Genomic DNA, 23,471 nt, shown 5'->3' with positions numbered 1-23,471 from the left:
CGTCATTATAAGAGGAGCATTCGCCAAACTTATGGTCGATCATGTCCGAGTGGAAACCACTATTGTGGACATCCTAGGAGTAACAGGGCACACAATCCAAACGAAGGGACAGGTAACGTTAGATTGCGAGTTGGCGGACGAAGATCAAATTTGGAAGGGAGATCTGGAGTTCTCCATTATAGATGGTCAATTGGCCTATAATACCATCCTAGGTCGGCCTTTCATCTCCGAAGCAGCGGCTCTCATCTCCATCCGCCATCTAACCATTTACATCCCCACGACCAAAGGAGGAGTAATGGTCAGAGGAAATCAAAAAGTTGCTCAGGAGACATATTCGGCATCTTTGATGATTCGCCCACAGTCTAAAGATGAGGAAGAAGAGGAACTTGTCACAATGGCTCTGGGGGAAACAGAGATGTACCTTATGGCGGATGAAAAGCAGGTACGAATTGCTAAAGGGCTAAGAGGTGAGATTAAGGAGGCTATTACAAAGGTTCTCCATGAGTCAGAAGATGTTTTTGCATGGAAGGATGAGATTCTCCCAGGGATTAACCCGGATGTGATCACTCATAAGCTCAATATTGCCGAGGACGCTGTCCCAATAGCACAAAAGCGAAGAAATCATGGTCCTGAAAGATAGAAAGTAATAGAAGAGGAGATTGCTAAGCTTAAAAAGGCGGACGCCATCGAAGAAGTACTTTACACACAATGGCTGACGAATGTGGTGTTAGTCAAAAAGGCAGGCGGATCATACCGCATGTGTATTGACTTCACAGATCTCAACAAAGCTTGTCCCAAAGACAACTACCCTCTACCGTGTATTGATATTCTAGTAGATGGAACTACGGGACACGCCATGTATTCCTTCACTGATGTGAAGTCGAGTTATCACCAGATCCCGATGGAGCCTTCCGACAGAATCAAAACTTCGTTCGTGATGCACCAAGCAACCTACTGCTTCAAGGTCATGCCCTTTGGGCTTAAAAATGCAGGGGCGACCTATCAACGGATGATGAACAAAATATTTGAAGAAAGCAAAGGTAATAACTTTTCTGTCTACGTGGATGATATGATCATCAAAAGTTCCACTGTAGAAAAACACGCGGATGATATAAGGGAGATCCTAGGTGTACTCCGACATCACAACATTAAACTGAATCCAGAGAAATGTACCTTTGGGGCGACATATGGAAAATTCTTGGGATTCATGATCAGCCAGAGAGGAGTGAGCCCAAATCCGGATAAAGTTAAAGCAGTCCTGGATATGAAAACACCACAGAACATCAGAGAGGTGCAACGTCTGAATGGGCGTATTGTGGCCTTGGGCAGGTTCATCTCCTGTTCGGCTCACAGATGTCAACCCTTCTATGAGGTGATCAAAAAACAAAAGACATTCGAGTGGAATGAGGACTGTAAGCAAGCCTTCGAAGGGATCAAACAATTTCTCACGGAACCACCTCTGATGAGTCGGCCCTTGAAAGGTGAGAATCTTTACATGTATGTTTCAGTTACAGATAAAGCTGTTTGCACAGTCATGATCAGGGAAGAGGATGGACAACAGTATCCAATCTATTATGTGAGTAAAGTGTTAAAAGACGCTGAGACCCGATACTCCAAATTGGATAAAATGGCACTGGCCGTTGTCACCACCTCAATACGTCTCAGGCCCTACTTTCAGGCACACATTGTCATAGTCCGCACAAGCATACCCATGAGGGAAGTATTGCAAAAGCCAGAAAGTTCGGGGAGATTGATGGAGTGGGCAATTCGCTTAGGCGAATTTGATGTTCGTTACGAAAGTCGATCTGCCTTGAAAAGTCAAGTCTTGGCAGACTTTGTGAATGAAATCACTGAAGAAGGTATGAATCTCCCCAAATCTAAGGTCGAAGAATGGATGATGTATACAGATGGGGCTTCTTCGGCGAAAGGCGCAGGTATAGGCATCGTGATCAAAGGTCCCCAATATATAAAACTGCATTATGCAGCAAAATTGGACTTCCTCGCAACCAACAATGCAGCGGAGTATGAGGCCTTAATATTGGGACTACGCCTGTTAAAGGAAATCACTCCCGAACGGATCGTAATCTACAGTGATTCCAAATTAATGGTCAACCAAGTGATCAAAAATTTTGAGGTAAAAGATGACATTCTGGCCAAATATGTTGAAGAGGTTAAGAAATTTTTGAACCACCTCGAAGCCAAAGAAACCAAGTGGGAACTGATCCATGTGCCTCGAGGATCTAACATAGAGGCCGATCACTTAGCCAAAATGGCTTCAAGCAAGGAGCATTGGGCGGATCTACAGTGCCCGTTCGAGGTTAAGACAGCCCCGGCATTCGCCTCAGAAGCGGTATCCTTACTTGCATCCGTCGAAAGTGATTGGAGGTCACCGATTCGCCAGTACCTGACAGATGGAACTCTGCCCCAGGACAAAGAAGAAGCTCGATGAACGGTAAGGAAGGCCGCCTATTTCTCCGTGATAAATGATTCCTTATACAGAAAGTCTTTTGGTCACCCTTGGTTGAAATGCATCATGACGGAAGAGGGACAACAGATCCTCAAAGAGTTGCATGAAGGCACATGTGGAGCCCATGAGGCGTCTGCCTCCATTTTGAAGAAGTCCAGGTTAGCAGGATTTTATTGGCCCACAGCGGAACTTGATGCCCAAAAGTTAGTGGAGTCTTGTCATAATTGCCAGGTGCATGCAAATGAATCCCACACAGCTAAACACCTGCAAAGGCCCATCATCGAAGGTCGACCCTTTGCAGTTTGGGGGATTGATATCGTTGGTCCCTTTCCTCCTACTAAGAGACAGAGAAAGTATGTGGTGGTGGCTGTGGATCATTTTACTAAATGGGTAGAGGCCGAAGCTGTCTCCTCTATCAACGCCGAACGAATGGTGGAGTTCGTCAAGGATAATATCGTTGGAAGGTACGAGGTTCCCCACACGATTATCACTGACAATGGGACGCAATTCAATTGTGGAGAGTTCAAAACTTTCTGTGAAAAGCTGGGCATTCAAAACAGGTTCGCCTCTGTTTACTATCCCCAATCTAATGGGATGACCGAGGTTACAAATCGGACGATCGTTAAAGGAATAAAGAAAAGGTTGGGAGAGCATGATAAAAAATGGGCGGATCAGTTAATGAGCGTCCTATGGGCGTATCGAACCACTCCACAAACGACCACAGGAGAGACACCATTCACCCTTTCTCACGGCGTGGAAGCTGTAATCCCTGTTGAAATACAGGTCCCTAGTGACAGAGTTGCATTCTATTGCGAGGATGAAAATAACCAAAGGTTGAAAGAAAGTCTCGATCAAGTGGAGGAGAAAAGGGAGAAGGCGTATGTACGCATGGCAGCCTACAAGCAACGGATCGCAGCTTATCATGATAAAAATACAAAGCTTGTAAATCTGAATGTTGGAGATCTCGTGCTCCGAAAGGCGGATAAAATCCAATCTATAGAAGGAAGAGGAAAGCTGGGGATCACCTGGACAGGTCCATACAGAATAATCGCCAAGATTGGATCCACCACGTTTAAAATTCAAGACATGGAGGGGAACACACTGCCACGTACGTGGAACATCCAGAACCTCCGCAAATATTTCACCAGAAAATAGAATGTAATCAAGGTCTTGAGTAATCTTTTTCCTTTAGTAAGTTTTTATCCCATGAGGTTTTTCTTATTAAAGGTTTTAATGAGGCTCACATGTAAGACCCGCTTGCTGTAATAAGGCACATCACCATTCAATAAAAAGCAACTTTTGTCCTATCAATTCTTTTTTAAGTATTTTCTTGTAGCAATATAAATATTTCAGATTAAAAAAGAAAGGGGGCCAACAAACGCATTCCCACACATAGGATAATGCTATCATGGCATAAACTACTTTCTCCTCAAAGATAGGAGAACAATCTCAACGGCGGATCTATCTACCTCAAAGATAGGAAACAAATTGACCCCCGTCAGAGATAGAGTTAAAACATTTCTCAGACGTGAGATCTTTACACTCTTGTACACTCTTTCCAAAAAAGAGTCCAAAGTCCTAGTGGCGGATCGATTCACCTCAAAGACAGGAAGCCAATCGATCGCCTAAGGCAGCTTAACTTCCTCTAAAGGAATAAAAGCTCCAAGCCTTCACAAAGGCTCACACTCTGAAGTATGGCTGGCCACCTACTTCAAATCAATCCTAAAACCTATAGATTTACTTGCTGGAAAACATAAAACGTAAAGTAAAGATAAATGGTTATAGCAAGGATTAAAAATTGTACTTAGTTTTACAAAGAACTAAACATCTAAAGGAGCATCCTCCTTAGCATCTTTTACACCAGATGCGCCCTCCAGTGGGGCTTCCTTCTCTACAGAAATAGTACCCTCCTGAGGAATGGTACAATCAGTTATCAGCTCCTCACTCTTATCACCCGCCTTCTGAGACACTTCATCAAGGTCCTCTGGTTCAAGATCGACAAGGGGTTTACTCTCTTCGGCAGAACCATTCATCACTTTGCGAATGTGATCACGGATCACAGATGAAGTCCTTGATGTTCGGGATTTTGCGATACTTAAGACAAACTTCCACGTCAGGAACCACGTACTCCGGATCTGTAAAATCAATCTCGGGATGAGCAAGTTGAACATACGCCATGATCCACTCGCCATAATAGTAAGCTCGTTCCCTTGCCACGATCTCCGTGTCCAGTAAGGCAGCCTTATGCTCTTTAGCATCCACATCTATCTTCTCCTTCAATCTAAGGATCTCAGCATCCTTACTCTCATTAAGAGCAACGGCAGAAGCAGCGTTCGCGTTAGCAACAGCGACCTCCTTCTCTAACCTTTCTATGGTTGCCTTGTCCGCCACTCCTTGAAGGAGATCCGCTTCCATAGCACGCATGCGAGTGTATACCTATCAAGGCAAAGGCCAATTCAAACAAAAGAATAACAGCAAACTCTCCCTAAAGGAGATCACTCTTTCATCCAAAAATGCAAAAAAGGATAGAAGAAACTTACCGTAAGAAGCTCTGTTTTCCCATCTAGACATGGGCTGATCCCGAGATCTTATTCTGGCTCTCCCGTACCTCGCCTGGTTGACCAAGAGCTTCGTCCAAATCATTGATGACGGATTCATTCTTTAACGATCCTTTGTCACCATATTTGGCGAACCAGTAACCTCCTAAGTCCAGCTTCACCACCTATACAAGCATTAAAAAGCAGAAAATAAGATCCAAGTAAGAGAAGAGAAAATGATAAGATAGACGCACCTCTTCAAGCCTCGCCATTGGTTTCTCGGCTCTCATGGCATCCGCCAGTAGCTTCCCTCCACTGCTAGACACAGATTTCTTCTTCTTTGGGAGAGGAGGATCAACCATATCACCAGCAGGACACTTCTCAGAACTCTTACGGGGATCCACTACCTGCCCCTTCTTTCGAGCCTCTTCTTCCTTCTGTTTCTTGTGTATCTCTACAAGGGCGCGGCTGGCCTCAGACAAACCCCTGACAAGGGAACAATAAAATAATCAAGGTTCAAGGAAAAACAAAGTTACCTTCATCAAGTTGTGTAAACTTCGCGTAAATGATCTTGTCCCCTTCCCGGCGGATCAAGGGAATGTCATTCATCATGAAATCCAAGGCGTCAGCGTATGCCCAGGCATCCGCCTTGATACTTTTCATGAGATCCGCCACTTTCTCGTCACTGTCCGTCAATATACGCAAGTCTCCAGCCATATGCAAAGGTTTGGCATTCCAAACCGACGGAAAGCCTAGGGATTCGCCCTCTCTTATCTTTACAAAGAAAAATCTTTCGTCCCAAAGATGGACATTTGACATCTTACCGCAGAAGGGCGAATAAGTTTTGAATTTAGCGAAAGTGAAGAAAGATCCGGCCTTTCGCTTCGTCGGTTTGTGAAGAGATCGAAAGACACGAGGGTTACATACTACCCCTAAGTTTGAAGCTAAATAACAATCCAGAGCCATATCTAACCAACCATTTGGATGCAGCTAGCAGACAGTGATTCCAAAGTATGCCAAGATGTCCGCCATCATCTTAGGAAGAGGAAGCCGGAACTCTCTTTCTACATGACAACTGTACACAGACAAATACCCACTTGGTGGACAGGCGGGTCACTGATGAGCAGCTGCCAATTCAGTCTCGTAATTCTTAATCCATGGATAGTGATCCGCCAGATTCGCTAGATCCGCGGCGCTCATACGAGACGGAGTGGACTCCGCACGTGGCGCCTTTTTCCTAGACGGGGCTGAAGAAGAAGCCTCCATCCCAGAAAACCGCCTAGAATCTATTGCCGGAGCAATGCAAGTAACGGCGACGGGAAGGTTCTGAATCCTACCTAAACGAGTTCGATAGCTACTACACGCCGAGTTACACAACTCGGCTAGGTCGCAACTGGCAGTGCCTTCGGAAGAATCAGAATTTTCCGAAGAGGTAGTCCAGCTAATTATGGTTTCAGAAGAAGTGGTCAAATTAAAGAGTTCGAAGGTAGACTCAGAAGAAGAAGAACTCCTAAACATTCAGAAAATAGAGCGAAAAGATTCACTTACATGAGAGTTAAAAGCTTTGAGGATTCTGAACTCCGGAAAAAGCTCTGTAAAAAACTCGAAGAAAGACGAAAGAGGAAGACGCAAATGAAGTAGAAAGAGAAAGGGGAGAGGGAAGAAGGTGTTTTCTCTTCCCTCGAGCAGCGCACCTATGACACCTGTCACCCAATGAATGGCATTGAACAGAGTGACCATCAATGCGAATCATCATGACGGCGCGCGAAGAAGCTCAAAAGCCCTAAAGGACTTTAAAGGAACTTTAGGGGGGCTTCTGATAATATCGGGATATTATCCAAGGGATCAAAGGAGATATTTACCCAAACGACCACGTATTGAACCGGTCAAAGAAGGCAATGGCGTATCAAGCAAAGACATCCAATGGGCGGATCACCGAGACTCCGCCACACGAGATCTGTAGTCAAACCTACGTGAGATCCGCCATCACCCTTCGATCCGCCAGCTGAACAGCTGAGCCGATTCCTCAATAAAGGCAATTAATGAACTATAAATGAGCTAACGGATATCCTTAAAGGAAACCAGTAACCGCCATTAATGAAGCATTAATAGAGACTTTCTAGTTACTAAGGGTTACAACTCCATGACTATATATAGCTTGCATCTCAAGCTATCAAGGTACACATTCTTACAATCCTAGAAACCCTACTTTGTCAATTCAGTTTATTCCTCCATACTCTATATTGACTTTGGCATCAGAGCTTCCCCCCGTCGAACCCAACGACGCCTTCACAGGGACGGAAGCTAATCGGAAATTCTCCACTGGTCATCAAAATTCTATCAGAGTTGAAGTTCTACTTCTTTAAGAATAAATTCCAAATAAGCATGATAGTATAAAAACCAGCTAATTCTGACTCAAAAAAACACTTAGGTCCATATGTTTTCAAATATGCTTTTTTAGACTTTTGAACCATAATTCTGTCGAAGAAGATGTATACTATAAATGAAATAAGGAAATACCCCTAAATCACTATATTAGCTCTAATTGCTCTCTCTCTCTCTATTAAACTTCCTATTTCTATGTCCCTATAATTTCTCTCTGCCTTCTGCCCTCACATACAATTGCATACATTAAAGAAATCCTCTTTCTTAAGCTCCCACATTGAGATTTCACTGCGCCTTTATATCTTTCACTTTTTCTCATATAAATACAACGCAATCTGTTTATTTTAAGAAATTCCTTTTTTTTATATCTACAACAAGCATTAGAAGGTACAGAGATGTCCGAATGTGCTCCATCTCAAGAACAAGTTACTCAACAATCTGATTAGTTTCTATGAAAATTTGGGTGAATTCAAATATCAAATCAACAGAAGCATTTGGTCTCTATTTGTGCCATATGAGGTATATAACAGATCATTTTAAGTGCACTTTTAAAAGATTTGTGTCATATGGCTATATAGGTGCCATGTTTGCTCATTACAGTAGCATGGTATCAACTTTTAATTTGCATTGACAAAGGACCCATCTTGCTCTGCTTTCTCAATATGAACTATTATGTTATCTTTTATCATTAATATCATTACAATTGCTGCTACTCGCTTTGAACTTGTTAATGAGTTGCTTCTTTTGATATCACATGTCATTGATTATTGTTATCCGTGTTAATGTCTTAGAATGCGCTATAAGTCATAATTTGATCATTTAATTAGTTTAAATTGTCATTTTGGCCTTTGTATTTCAATTATTTGACATATTTGGTCCATGTGCTTGGCACCATTTATTTTATAGGTTATTTTACTCCAAAATTGGCATTTGATTTCGGGTTTTGAAATACAAGGACAGTTAAACAATTGGAATATAAGTTTCAACTTACTAGTTGTTTCATTTCATATTCTTTTTTGCTAGAGCTTCTTCTTACCTGTGAGAAATATATGTTGGATATGGCACTGTTAATATTATTTTATTTAGAGTTTAATGTTTGCAATTGGTTTAATATTCTACTTGTTAGGCCCGTATTTCATGGTCCATTGGTATTTTGTTGTTAAGGTTTTGCAGTATCCTTCTTTTTGTTCCCTTGTTCTTTGGCTTTGCACAATTAAGACTACTTAGAAGGCGCAACTGATCTATAGGTACATTGGTCATATAGTCACATTAATCTATGAAGTGGGTGTGTTCTTTAAGCTGTAAAATAATGTTATTTCATGGTTGATTGATGCAGCTTATACAAGACATTCATTCTACTGGACATGAGGGCAATTTCATTGGTTCTTCCTATGTCTCTATTTATGTCATAATTGCTGTAAGTTTTTGCCTTCTTTTCTTGGTGCTTCTGTAACCAATTCCAATTCTATTTCTTTTCTTTCTACTTGCTAAGAGAATAATTGATTACTTAGGCTAGGTTTGTTTTTAATCTTTTAGCTGGAAACTGCTTTGTTATTGGTGTAAATGTAATTTCATTTTCTTGGTTAATTAATTTAATTAAAATCTTCTTTTGTATTTCTAGTTGGAATGCGAATGGATTTTTTTATTGTCCTTAATCTCTATTGTTATTTTTTCGCAGGTTAATTGTCGGAAGAACTTTTTGGACAAATTACCATTCTAGTTCGAATTTTTTTTCAGGATGAAAATTATTAATATACTATAGTTAGAACTTTTGAACATATTACAATTCCATATATTGTATTGTAATTATTGAATAGTTGAAATTTGAAAATGTATATTTGCTATTTTTATTGGTTAATTTGTAAAAATGTATGATATTTCTTATAATTAATACAAATTTTTTCGATTGGCCTTTAAGGATGTAATGAAAGTATGTTCATCACTAATACTAATTTTAATCATTATAAATATTTCTAGTGAGTGATTTTTTAATATCATAAATATTTCTAATGAGTGGTTTTGTAATTAGTATAAATATTTTTAATGAGTGTATTTTTAATCATTATAACATATTTTTAATCATTATAAATGCATTTAGTGAGTGTATTTTTTCATCATTTTATGCAGTTTTTAGTTAGGGTAAACGTCTACTTATTGTAAGTTAATAATGAGCAGAATTTTTCCGCTCATTAATACTTTTAGTAAGAAGGGCTTTCTCAAGGGGAAAATTCCGGTCATTAAAAACCTTTAATGAGTGGAATTGGACTTTTAGTGATGGGATTTCCTGCCATTACATCTCCTTTTTCTTGTAGTGCATTTATCTACTTGTTAGGATTATGTTAAATGATAGAAATATGTTAAATGTTTGAAATATGTTAGAAATATGATAAAATGTTAGAATTATGTTAAATATGTTATATGTTAGAAATGTAAGAATTATGATAAATGTTAGAATTATGTTAAATTTTAGAAATGTTTGAAATATTAAACTATATGTTTGATGTTATAAATATTGAGATAACATTTATCTAAATGTTAGAAATATGATAAAATGTTAAAATTATGTTATGTGTTAGAAAATGTAAGAATTGTGATAAACGTTAAAAATGTTAGAATTATGTTAAATTTTAGAAATGTTAGAAATATTAGTAATATGTTTGATGTTAGAAATATTGAGATAATATTTATCTACTTGTTAGAATTATGTTAATATGTTAGAAATATGTTAAATGTTAGAAATATGATAAAATGTTAAAATTATGTTAAATATGTTATATGTTAGAAATGTAAGAAATATTAGCAATATGTTTGATGTTAGAAATATTGATAACATTTATCTACTAGTATATTATGTAGGATACCTTGGAACAAATGGCCTACCAAAACAGACCTCAACAAATAATAAATCCAGGATCGATAATTGATGATTTATTGACACATCAGAAAATACACTGTTCCCAAAGTGTTTGATTGGAGCAGGTAATATTATCGTTTTGTCAATAGTAATCAATTTTCTTACATGTATACACTAATATAAATTTTAGAAACATTTGAAGTGACTTTTTGTACATGTGTTTGAAAAATATGTAGAACAATTACACAGAACTGAAGCCTTCCAAAGCAGTAAAACCTGAAGTTTTTGAAAATATAAATCCAAGAGTTTTGGAAAAGTTACAAATTGTAGGCTCTGGAACAATTATTGATATGGGGCTTATCAATGTAGACCACGCATTGATAACATCGTTAGTTGAAAGATGGAGGCCGGAAACACACATGTTTCACCTCCCTGTTGGAGAAGCAACAATAACGTTGCAAGATGTGGAGGTGTTGACTGGACTTTGTGTGGACGGTGAAGCCGTCACATTTGGCAATATAAGACGTGACTGGTGTACAATATGCCACCAATTATTACAATTTCGGCCAAGAAAGGTTCATGATATTATCGGGGTTGAGTTGAACATGTCGTGGTTGACTGACATGTTTCCATAAGATCCAATTGATGCACCTGAGTACATAATCGAGTGTCATACGCGGGCATTGATATGCGGTGACTTTTTGTTTCCTAATAAGAGTGGCAATAAGGTGTAGTTGATGGTCCTACCTTTGTTGGCGGATTTCAATGTGGCAGGAACATATGTGTGGGGTGCTGCAATGTTAGCATATTTGTATAGAGAAATATGCAAAGCGACAAACCCTAAGTGTAAGCAAATAGATGGATGTGCACAATTCTTACAATATTGGGCATACGAGAGACTTGTAGCAATTGCCCCTAGAAGTGGAAATGTTGTTGATATTACTAGTGGAAAACCATATGTTATGAGGTAAATAAAAATACACAATCTCATTATTATCTGTGATTAAAAATATTACTTTAACCTTAATATCCATTACTAAAATATTTGTAGGTGGAAACCAGTGGAGATTAATAACCCCCGTGATCTAACTCATAAGCTCAATTTCATTAGGGAGGCATTGGACTATCAGAAAGAAGATGAGGTAATTATGGTGGATGTTTTCCAGTTAGTTAATTAATGTTAGTCACAATTAGTAAATGACCCAATGTAATTAATGTTTGACAGATGATATGGGAGCCATACAAGGAACTCAAACCGGTTCTGCATGCAATGTATCGGTGAGGACAAAATGTGTGGCGTTCTGTAGTGCCACTTATATATGTGCATATTGTGGAACAACATCACTCGGATAGATGCATGCGGAAATTTGGGTTTGAGCAACACATTCCTGTAAAACCTAATGTCATTGACTCGCTCCATACTATTGATATTTGTAGCCATCAAGATATGGTATGGTCTGTTCGACATGCTCAATATCTTGATGCATGGACTCAACATAGACATAGTTGGATAGCGACAACCCAACCAGCAACGCGAAACTTGTGGTCGCAGTACATACAGTGATACTTGACACATACAAGAAGGTGGATCTCTCCAAGAAGTGTCGGGAGGGAGGCATATGTAAGTAACATCATCACAATTTAAATTCGATAGCTATTAATATTTAGTATGATGTTGAAAATATTTATGTGTTGCATGCGAATGGTGTTGAACGACTGTATCACATGCAACCTGAGGAAGGTGCATGGCAAAGTGTGAGAGATACTACTAGCAGTGTGCTTAGAGGCAAAGATCATCATCAACATATGGCTAGTACGTTTCCCATTCAAAGTGCTCCACCTGCGCTGATAATACTGTATCTTCAAGAGTCGCCCCTAGAAACGAGAAGGAGGAGGACTCTAGCATCCCGCCGAGATGAAATTGAATATCCTCCTCCTCCGCAAGGCCTAAATCATATTCCTCCTCCAATGAACTTTAATTTATTTCCACAATACTATCCACAACAAAATGAGGAGGTTTTTCCACAGTATTGTCCACAACCAACACAGTTAAATGTGTCGTCATCTTTTTGCTTTGATGCATCCTCTATACATGAAGCGTCGCACCAACAACAATAACACACCACGACCACCACAGAATTAATGACAGGTTTCCAGACCGGTGAACCATGTTGGGGTTTAGTGTCCTATAGACAATTGTTCTAGGATACAAACTTAATGTAAATGAATTGTTTTATATATCATTTGTTTAATGAGATATATGTTTTATAACTATATAAAGGCAATCCCTTTTAAGCACTAAATAAAGTCTAATAAAAGGAAATCCGTAAGTTTATTTAAAGTGATTATAAAGTGTTCATACAAGCATGAAGTGAGATAAAACTTTATAGTAAACTGATAAACTTAAAACCACCCCAAGTCAAGTGATATGTTTGGGATTGACATATCACTGTTGAGACTTGTGTGTAACAATGTCTTCTGTCCGACAGAAAGCTGGTCTCACAAGCTTCATATATACAGATATCTGGACAGTTACATAGATCCGATGAAACATTGTTCATTAGGATTGGGGATCCGATTTGAGATAACAGGATGGGTAGATTCATCCTTGTCACCTGTTCATCCCATTGGTATTAATAGGTATAACTAATCCTCAGACTCAAAGGAATATTAATTGGTATTCTGGATTACGGAATGTGATGCTTTGACTCTGGTGTAACACGATCCTTAACAGAGATGACTCTGGGGTGTGAACAGTAGACGTTGGGTATCGCAGGAAGTAATTACAGAGTCGTTATATATTGGATTGAGCATTTATCACTCCCGATAAATAGGAGATACATCCATGGATCGCTTGTGGAAGACTCGACTCTAAATCCTTGCAAGGTGATAGCTTAAGAGTAAGAAATACATATTTCACTTAACCTATCTTTTTGAGTTGACTCGGCCTGTACAAGTAAAACGAACGTCTCGCTATATGTGACTTGACATCACCCATAGTCATAAGATTCAGTTCAAGGATGTAGTTGATAAAGGATCGAATTATACTGTAACTAATACGGAAAGGTTAACGATAGAATCAACCTGTCTTCTTATAGCTCTGAGAGAATGATTACGGACTTGCTAATCACATACTCTGTACATCATTCCGTTATGCAAAGATTAAATATAATTCTTTGAAAATTAATTTAATAATGTTGCATACGGCTAGAAGCAATAAGAACCTAATGGATCACACATAAGACTTGGAACCTAAAAGAGAGATAGATGTTAATTAATTGATAGAAGCCCAATAAGGCCCATGGACATAAGGGGGTCGAAATTCATGTAGTGATATACATGAATAATTAATTTGATTTTATTAATCCTAATTAGATTAGGAATATGAATTAAATTAATTAAAAGATAATTAAGTTAGGAGTTTTAATTAGATTAATATACTCCTATTATTATCCAATAAGGTTATTATTATTATCCTTAATATATTAGATATATAGTGAAATAGTAATTAGGAATTCTATTCCGAATGGAATTCCTATTCAGTAACCTAATTCTATCTAACTAGGGATTAGATACAAGAGATTATAAATACCCCTTCCCTTACAAGATTTTCGAAATCGAACAAGCCATTCCCCTAATTGAGATTTTCGAAATCTACCTAGTGCAAGAGAGAGAGAAAATTCGACACCCCTAGTTCGAGGACGAGATTTCTCTACGGCTTCCTTTGATCAATTGATTTCATCTATTTCTTTTATCCTTGATCTTGTGTTGATTAGTTAGAGGCAATCTACTCTGTGGGTCTATTCAACGGTTGATTCTAAATTAATCTTCTCGTGTTTTATTTCGTGTTTGGGAACTCGAAGAAGAAAAACAAACAAAAGGGAGAAATTCGTTTTACTACTCCTACATCAGGTCAGTTCATGATTTCGCAGATTTCCGGAGATTGAACCGTCGGATCGTCGCGATTTTTGGACAGGAGCTTCTAGACATATTCTTCCACGTTTTCACCGAAGGGATTGTCGTTCGGAGGTTTGGAAGGTCTGTTTAGGACAGGGGCAGCTTGGTAGACAGTTTCTATCTCTTTTGAAGTTATGGGCACTTCGTTTGCAACGGTAGATAGAATTTCTAAAAGGTATTTCTTCTTATCCTTCTTTATATGAAATAACGGTTAACGGATCTTGTGGTTAAATGGAAATAGGTTAAAAAAATTATATTTCTGCTGCTATACCTTACCCTAATTTCCAACAAACCATCTTATAGTGCATACACTCCACAAGTAACAATGTTGCCCTCATTTGGAGTACAAAATTATGATTCAAGTGGTGCAACAATGTTGCAATACAATCCTAATCTGTCGGAAACAAATATGAACATGGTGCAACAAAATCCATGGTATGAACAAGGTGGATCATCATCAAATACGGTGACTCGTACTTTATTTCACGATGCTTGGGTTGATCCTTCGCCTACGCCTATGGTTCCACACTCCAGCGTGAGTGAAGTTGGGTTTGTAGAAGATACGCCGCTTATGCCGGATGTGGGTGAAAATCCCCATATAGACTTAAACATGCCATTTAGTGAATGGGAAGAAGTTGTTGGAGAAGATAGACGACCCATTACACATACGAGATGTTATACAAGGGGGCATGTATTTGATATATATGGTAGATGGTAAGACATTTGTAACATTTGTTCATGAACATTTTAATTTAATTTAGTATCTTTGCAAACTTAATACTTTACTTCATGAAATATTAAGTTAATATGGAAGTTCATGAAAATATAAAGTTAATATGAATATGAAAGTTCTTGAAAATATTAAGTTAATATGAAAGTTGTTGAAAATATTAAGTTAATATGGAAGTTCTTGAAAATATTAAGTTAAGATAGATGTGCATGAAATATAAAGTTAATATGGAAGTTCTTGAAAATATTAAGTTAATATAGATGTCATGAAATATTAAATTGGAACAAATAAAGGTGAATGAAACTATAGGTCATCATCCGGGTCCTCATCTGGGTCCTCCTTTAGGTCGTCCTCTTTGGTCTCTTTTGGGTCATCCTCTTTGGTCTCCTCCGGGTCCTCCTCTGGGTCTTCATCTGGGTCCTCCTCTGGGTCATCCTCTTTGGTCTCCTCTGGGTCCTTTTCTAGATCTTGCCCTGGGTTGCTTATAGGTTGTACTGCCTCTCTCAAACTACGGGACAAACATGGTAAAATATCAGTCATTACTCTATTTGCGAGAGACTGTATAACATCTTCCACAACACGCTCTATACTATGGACAAGTTGTTGTTGATTTTATCGTTCGATACGTAAGTCATGAGCCTGGCGTCTTAGTTGCCGCATTTGTCACGTATATTCGGTCCACGTGAAACTGTGTGGTTTTTTCTCCTCATGACCGCAATATTGCACCGCAATTATCGACGAGCCCGTGCAGCAGCATTCAATGGTCGAGCTATTTCACTGTTATCAATGAAGAAACATATTAATAGAGTAACAACATAACATGTAATAGTATAACATTGAAAGAACATATTAATAGAGTAACAACATAACATTAATAGTACAACATTGAAGGAATATATTAATAGAGTAACAACATAACATTAATAGTATAACATTGAAGGAATATATTAATAGAGTAACAATATAACATTAAATGAAATATTACAATATGTCCATCGTGAAAGCAAGATGGATTTACGACATGTCTACATACGAAATGTTGTATAACAACAACGAGGCAAACAACTTGGCAAAAAGGATTGGAAGTTATCATCGTCAGAAGATAAGTCTGAGGTTGATAATGTTGGTTCGTTGGTTGTGGGTGAATCACCAAGAACCATATCTAAGCGGATTTCCATGATATCTATTTCGCGCTGCATTGTTCTTTCACAAGAATTATTTCTTCGGTTGTTCGCCTTAGCATCGTGGTAGATGTGATTTTCAGCCTAACTATAGAGTGGCATACACAATATGCTTCAAGCTCACACCTAACTTCCCATAACCTCATCCATGTTGGCGGAATGTACTCATTAACTATACAATTATTCGGCAATTCCTTACTATGGTAACCCTTGAAAATATGACCTGCATCGGTGCGCACCAAATGGTAGTATGGTTTCGCGGTGTTGAATTTACGTTTTTTTACCATACCATGTTTCACAATCCGGGTCCATATACTTATCTAGTATTTCTCCGTTGTCGAACCGGTTGTATCGCCAGTGGTCCATATCCTATTAGAATAAATCATATAACGTCGAAAAAAACAAAATACACAGGAGAATACAACTTGCATTAATAAAAGGTTATACAACTTCCACATAATATAATAAAGGCAATGACGACACTCTGTGAATTTATCCTATGACCTCTAGATGCCCTAGAAGAGGAACTAGTATGTATTCCACGTGAAACCTCGACCCTAGTATGACTTCCTTCATTCGTTTGTCTATCTGGGCATGTCTTCTTGTTGTGTCCACTTCGTTTGCAAATGTTGTAGACATAATTAGTAAGTCTTACCTCTATCAAGTCCATTTCATTCTTAATGCTTGTCGACTTTGGTCTTATTTTCTTCGGCTTACATTATGGATCGACAATCAATGGTGGATAAATGAATGTCGCCCAATAGTCCTCATGAGCAAGTGGTTGAAATGGGTATCTGTAGACCCCATAATGTTTGCACAATGGTATGCTCTTTGCCAACATATTGCCAGAAATCAATGTGCAAATACATACAGAACGCCAGTGTGTGTGAACATGGTATACGGAAATTCTAAAATTTCATACATGTACAAGATCGATCGTGAAGGTTCACTATCTGCGTGTTGTTCCCTTTATGCTTGATCGGATCATAAGCAGTCTTCATATGGCAAAGACCAGATTGTGTGTCAAACTCTGTCACCATATGTCCATGGGCTCTTTGACTATACTTTTGTATCAAATCTTTGCACACTAGCGTGACCCTATCACCTGCTTCAAACATGCCTCTGAAAGCCTTTCTACGGGAGTCAAAATAGTGCACCATTTTTGCAAATGTGTTCAACGATGCTTTGAATAGGCATTTGTCTAATGCCTTTTAAAAAACCATTTACACATTCGGCGATATTGGTCGTCATGTTTCCATATCTAGCACCATTGTCATGCAACAAGCTCCATCGATCCAAACGTCTTTCCATTGCCCAGTTGTATGAGTGTACGCCCATACCCTTTATTGCTTCCATAATCTTCAGGAACTTGCGAAGTTGTGCTTAGGCTCCTATCAAAAATTTTGATAACGTGATAAAAATTAAGGTAATCATATTAAATTACTAAAAATCACTAGTTTATTATATAACACGTACCCGCCTGATAAAGGAGTTTTTTTATGCTAGTCTTCTTGAATGCGTGATTGTAGTCGCTTACAAAGTGTCAAAGGCAAACTCAATGAAATGCCATGGGTTCGTCCCATCCCAAGCTGGGGTGGTTCATGGCATTCAATATGCCGACATGTCGATCTGAAATGACAGTTAAATCAGGTTGTTGAGTGACATGAGTCCGAATAGAATCCATGAACCAAGGCTAGCTAGACTGGTTCTCGCTTTCAACAATCGCGAATGCAATCGAAAGTATATGATTATTGCCATCAAAGGAAGTTGTTACTTGTACTTTCCATACAGGAATGTACCGTCAATCAGTATGACTGGACGACAATATTTAAAACCCTCGATACATGGTTTGAAGCTCCAAAACACTCGTTTGAAAATTGCATTACTCTGATCGTGTGTTTCATTTGACATAATAATAGTGACAGATCTAGGATTGTAATGTCTCATGGCGTTCAAGTATCGAGGCAACTTGTTGTATGAATCTTCCCAATTCCCGTATACCTGCTCCAATGCCTTCTTCTTCCCAAACCATGCCTTTTTGTAAGTGATGTTGTACTTAAACAAGGTTTTGATGTTTGCTTGTATAACATCAATTCGCAATCTCGGATCTTTAGCAACCATATCAATAATACAATTCACTATCAGCTTGCTGTCTAGCTTCTTATGATCTTATGTCAAACAAGAACTGATCCACGTATGAGGACCATGATAAACAGTTATTATCCAATGTCCTTTTTTTTAACATTGCCTTTAGCCACCATAGACAATTTTGTTCTGATTGCCAACATTTCAATAATACTTTGTATGGCTTCGACTCAACCGTTGAGTAGGACACATTCTTCCTCATTGAATACTTCTTCACTACTACTAGCACATCCTCCTTACCAAAAAAAAATGAATCCTTTTCGCAACTCTAAAACTCCATCCCATATTGCCTCCTCTTCTGATTCGTTAAGATTGCTATATACACGGTCTGGTTCTATCAACGAATATTCATGGGCTGGGAATACAAAGGATGATAAAGGGGCAACATCCGGGACACCTAGAATTCAAAAGCATTTGGTGGAGATATATTTAAATCCATCATTCCCCTAGTGAAAGAAATCATACTAGGTGAATCATGCACATTACCATCGACCCTCTCATTTTGAAGGCCAACATCAACATCAACCCCAACCTCTTCTTCTCCGTGTTCATCGTGTTCTTTATGATCAGCATATTTTCCATAATCAAAATCGTCATCCATATCTAAGTCGACATCACTCTCGCTAGATATGCTTTCTCGACCCCCGTATTCACTTATCGGGTTAGGCTCTGGTTCTTCTACATTTTGGCTAACAATTCTTGATGTACATTGACTACCTCCAGCTTCAAATGCCAATCCACATTAGTGGATAAATTGACTACTTTCACCTCCGCCTCCACCTTCGTTTGAGTTTGTGTATTGAACATTATTATGGAAGTTTTGAGTTTGCGTATCATTTGGATGACCATAATTTGGCATTGAAAAATACCCGTCAAACACACCACTTGGATGGCAATCTACCGAATTAAAATTCGATGGGGGATAATAGCTTGTTCTAGCTGTTGATGGCCCTTCAATGTTCCATGTATTTCCATAACCTGTCTGGGTATTGACAAACTCATTATATACAGGGAGCATATTTTGTTGGAAAATTTTGAATAAAGTTATATATTAATTTAAATACCAACAAACATCTCCTTTCATGAACAGTCGTATCCATCATGAACAGTCGTGTTCATATGTGAGCAGTCGTGTCTGTCCGTGTATAGTCATGTTCGTACGTGAACAACCGCGTCTGTCCGTGTTCAGTCGTGTTCGTTCATGAAAAGACATATCCTTGAGTTCTATTTATATAGAATGGAATTGTCAAATTCAGTAACTAGCGTCTTGACTGTTGGAAAAAATATTCTCTGAAATTTTTCTTGCTCTTCGTCTGTTCATAATGTTCTTGTTTTCCTATTCCGGTGATAACAAGTCTACACACGGTTTGAGTTCGCTTGCGTAATCTGTTGCATCTTGGGAGACGATCTTCAATAGCGACGACATCGTCTTAAGGAAACTGCTAATACATGCCTCAGATTTGTCTAACTCATTCATTTTTAATTTCTAGTTTTATTGTTCATATGTTTTTCTGTATTCAATTTGTTTTTTGGTTAATCACATCTAACATTCTTAAGATGGATTAATTGTTTGTTGATTTTCCAAAAAACACATACAGAAGTATTATGTGCAACAAATTTTATTTCTGTCTAGAGTATTGACATTTTTGTAGTTTATGCACAATTTTCAGCAAGCTTAAAATCAATTCAAACGAATGAATTGAATTCAAGAAAAGAGAAAAAATGCTATGGCGGACAACAAAATTCAGAATACATCAAACAAGATGTGCAGGAGATGTGCAACAATAATTATTCACTTGGTGGAATTTGATCTGCATCAGTGATCAATATAAAGGTGCAACCAATATTAATATTTTATATCCTTAAATCGAGGAAAATGGATGATTAATTATTAATTATCGTTTGACATGTATTTGTATATATATGCTAAGTGAAGATGGGTCCGGTTTTAAAAACACGGTCACTTCAGAGGTTTTAGGCCTACTGTTAAGCCCAAAATATACCTAAAATATCATCAATAATTACATCAATATTGCTACGAATTTATGCTATTCATACCTATTTAGAATACTTTTACTCTCGAATATGTTTCTTTCATGCAAGGTACATAAATATTTGGTAAAATCCAAATAGGAGTAAAAAGAGCTCAAAAATAGAAGAAAAGCCCTACAAAAGGAGTCGAAGACGACGAAAATTAATAACGCCAAGTCGAGGACACGAACGAGAGCGAAAAAGTGAAAAACGCTCCGTGCCGCGACCGCGGCCCCTCATTTTCACGGTCGCGACACGCATCCTTCAGCCTTTTTTTCCCTTCGTCTGAAGTACAATTGATGCTCCCCCATTCTCGGTAGTGAATTTAATAATTCTCGGTACGAGCAGGAGATTTTGGAAGCCTAGTTACACACTTTCGTTTTCGACGAAACACGATCGTTCGGGTGGATAAAGACGTCCTTTCGCAGCGGACACAATCCTTCACAACGGACACAACACTTCAATCAAGACTCTTCAACATCTATAAATAAAGAGTTGATGGAGAATTGAGAAAAATAAAAAATATATAGTGATATGTGTAGAAGAAAGAAATTAGTGTAGAATTTATGCAGAAATTCCGAGTCAAGTGATTCAGAAATTAGATTTAGATTCTGTAAAAAGCAATATGATGTACACACATTGTTTACAAATTAATAACAAATTCAGTAGCGTTTAGACATTGTTCCAGTTTAGTTTTCATTTTGGTAGTAGACCGACCTAGTCTCTATTACGAAGATTCAGCGAGAAGATTGAGTAGAGGATTCGCCCCTGAGCCTGACAAACTCGAACGAAACCCAAGGAAAGGATTGACAACCCGTTCACTTGCACGCCGTCGAAGAATTCAATGCTCCATGTTCTCTGTAAACTTGTATCAATTTATATTTCATCTAATAAAGTCCGTTCTATTCGATAGATTCTTATGCAGCACTTTGGTAAATGAGCCGAAGTGGATTGATGCTGGTGTTTTTATTAAAACGTATTTAATTCAAATCTTTACAAGGAAACTTTGTTAAACACTTAGGCAAATTATCATCTCGAAAGAGTTTTAATTTGATTAAGGGCAACTATCCCGAAAGGGTTTTGTCGCGTTCAAAGCCAATTAATTAGAGGTTCCGTCATTTATTTCATCTTTATAATTCGTACAAAGTTTAAAGTTGTTTCTTTGCTTAATGCAAACAAATATACCTGTTTGCTTTTCTAAAGTACTAAAACGTTCCTGTTTTGCAAATTCAATCTTAAATCAGATATTTTCTAACATCTTCATATTCTAATCTAATTCTCATTCTAGCTATTTCAAAACCAAAACCGATTAAACGATTTTTCCATATCACAAACCTAAGAGTAAATTTAACCGATTGTAAATAAGTTTTGTTAAAAAACGTTCCCTGTGGGATCGATATCTTTTATTACTACAAGCGTATACCGTGCACTTGCGGAAATCGCTCAACAAGTTTTTGGCGCCGTTGCCGGGGAATGCCAAAATTTTTGATAAAATTTTAATTTTTTCGTGTTTTATTACGAATCTAGGTTTATTCATACTTATTCAAACTTTTATATTTTTAATTATTTTCAATTACTAACATATTTATTTTTTAAATTCTGTTTTGTAGGTAGTTTCGGTTCGTGCAAAATTTCAAGTTCATGCGCAGTTCTCGAAGTTCGGGCACGTCACCAGATCCTATTGACCCAGAAATTGAAAGAACTCTTAAAAAGAACAAGAAAGAAAAGAAAAAGAAAAACCAAACCCCAATAAAAACTAAAATTACCGAGCCAGAAGTTATGGCCACACTTATGGATTACGCTAGGCCAGGAGTGGCCGGTGTAACCAACAGTATAGTTAGACCCCAAATTAATTCAAACCAATTTGAAATTAAGCCTGCGTTGCTTAATATGTTGCAAAATAATGTAATGTTTTACGGGTTTCCTAACGAAAATCCTAATACCCATTTGACAAATTTCTTAGAAATTTGTGACACTTTCAAAATACCAAATGTGACTGCAGAAGCAATCAATCTTCGCCTTTTTCTTTTTACTTTGAAGGATCGAGCCATAGAATGGTTAACTTCTATGCCAGCCGCATCAATTGAGACTTGGGAACAATTAGCCCAAGCATTTTTATCAAAATTCTTCCCTTTAGCAAAAACCGCAAGAGTCATTAAAGAGTTAACATCTTTTTCTCAAAATGATAGTGAAACTCTTTATGAGGCTTGGGAACGTTTTAAAGAACTTCAACGTTTATGCCCACACCACCAATTGCCCGCTGAACTCTTAATACAAACATTTTATAATGGACTAAATCCTACAACAAGAGGTTCATTGGACGCTATGTCTGGAGGGTTATTCATGAAGAAAACATCTGCCCAAGTAAGAGAACTTTTAGAGGAAATGGCAATCAACAGCAGTATGTGGCCCGCGGAACGTGGACACGTACCATTAGCGAAACCATCATCCTCAACAACATCATCAGTTAAAGGTATAGTGAATATTGATCTAGTAGCGATGTTGCAAGCCCAATTTTCTGCCTTGTCGCACAAAATTGATAGGTTTATGGCACCGTGTGATCCTAATGGTCAACCAATCCAAACAGATGTGGATTACGAAGGTATGAGTGAGATTGAACAGGTAAATTTTGTCCAAGGGCAAAACCAAACTAATAATCCTTATTCCAATACATATAATCCTGGATGGAGAAATCATCCTAACTTTAACTAGAGAGACAATAATAATGCTAATGCTAATCAAAATCGTACTACTAATTATCAAAATCAATCAAGAGATTCGATTAGCACTTTATCTTCTAAAATCGACAAATTCATTGATGCGATGAGCAGAAAAATAAGTAATCACGACGATGGTTTTAAACGGATCGATAATAAATTCGATCAGCTTATTAAAAACCAATCATCTAGCATCCATAATTTGGAGATTTAAATTGGACAACTCGCTAAATCAATTCCATCCCGCAAAGAGGGAAGTCTTCCAAGCCATACGGAAGAAAATCCGAAAGAGCATGTTAAGGCTATCACTCTTCGTTCAGGGAAAAATTACTTAGGCCCGGAAATGACCGGAAATTCGACTTTACCTGGAACTGATTTACCAAAGCCCAAAGAAGATACGTTAAATCAAAAAGATGCACCGATTGACTCTAGTACAAAAACTTTTGTACTCAAACCACCTTTTCCAC

General features: G+C 38.0%; 1 non-coding gene across 1 annotated transcript; it reads right to left on the bottom strand.

Moving 5' to 3' along the window:
- Window positions 1-22,435: 22,435 nt before the first annotated feature.
- On the bottom strand, window positions 22,436-22,542 carry LOC136225033 (small nucleolar RNA R71). The gene has a single exon (XR_010686772.1). It is a non-coding gene; the product is annotated as a small nucleolar RNA R71 (small nucleolar RNA).
- Between the last annotated feature and the right edge of the window lie 929 nt (window positions 22,543-23,471).

The sequence above is a fragment of the Euphorbia lathyris genome, chromosome 3 (genome assembly GCF_963576675.1).
Source record: "Euphorbia lathyris chromosome 3, ddEupLath1.1, whole genome shotgun sequence".
Taxonomy (NCBI): Eukaryota; Viridiplantae; Streptophyta; class Magnoliopsida; order Malpighiales; family Euphorbiaceae; genus Euphorbia; species Euphorbia lathyris.
This window is presented reverse-complemented; position numbering and strand designations above follow the sequence as displayed.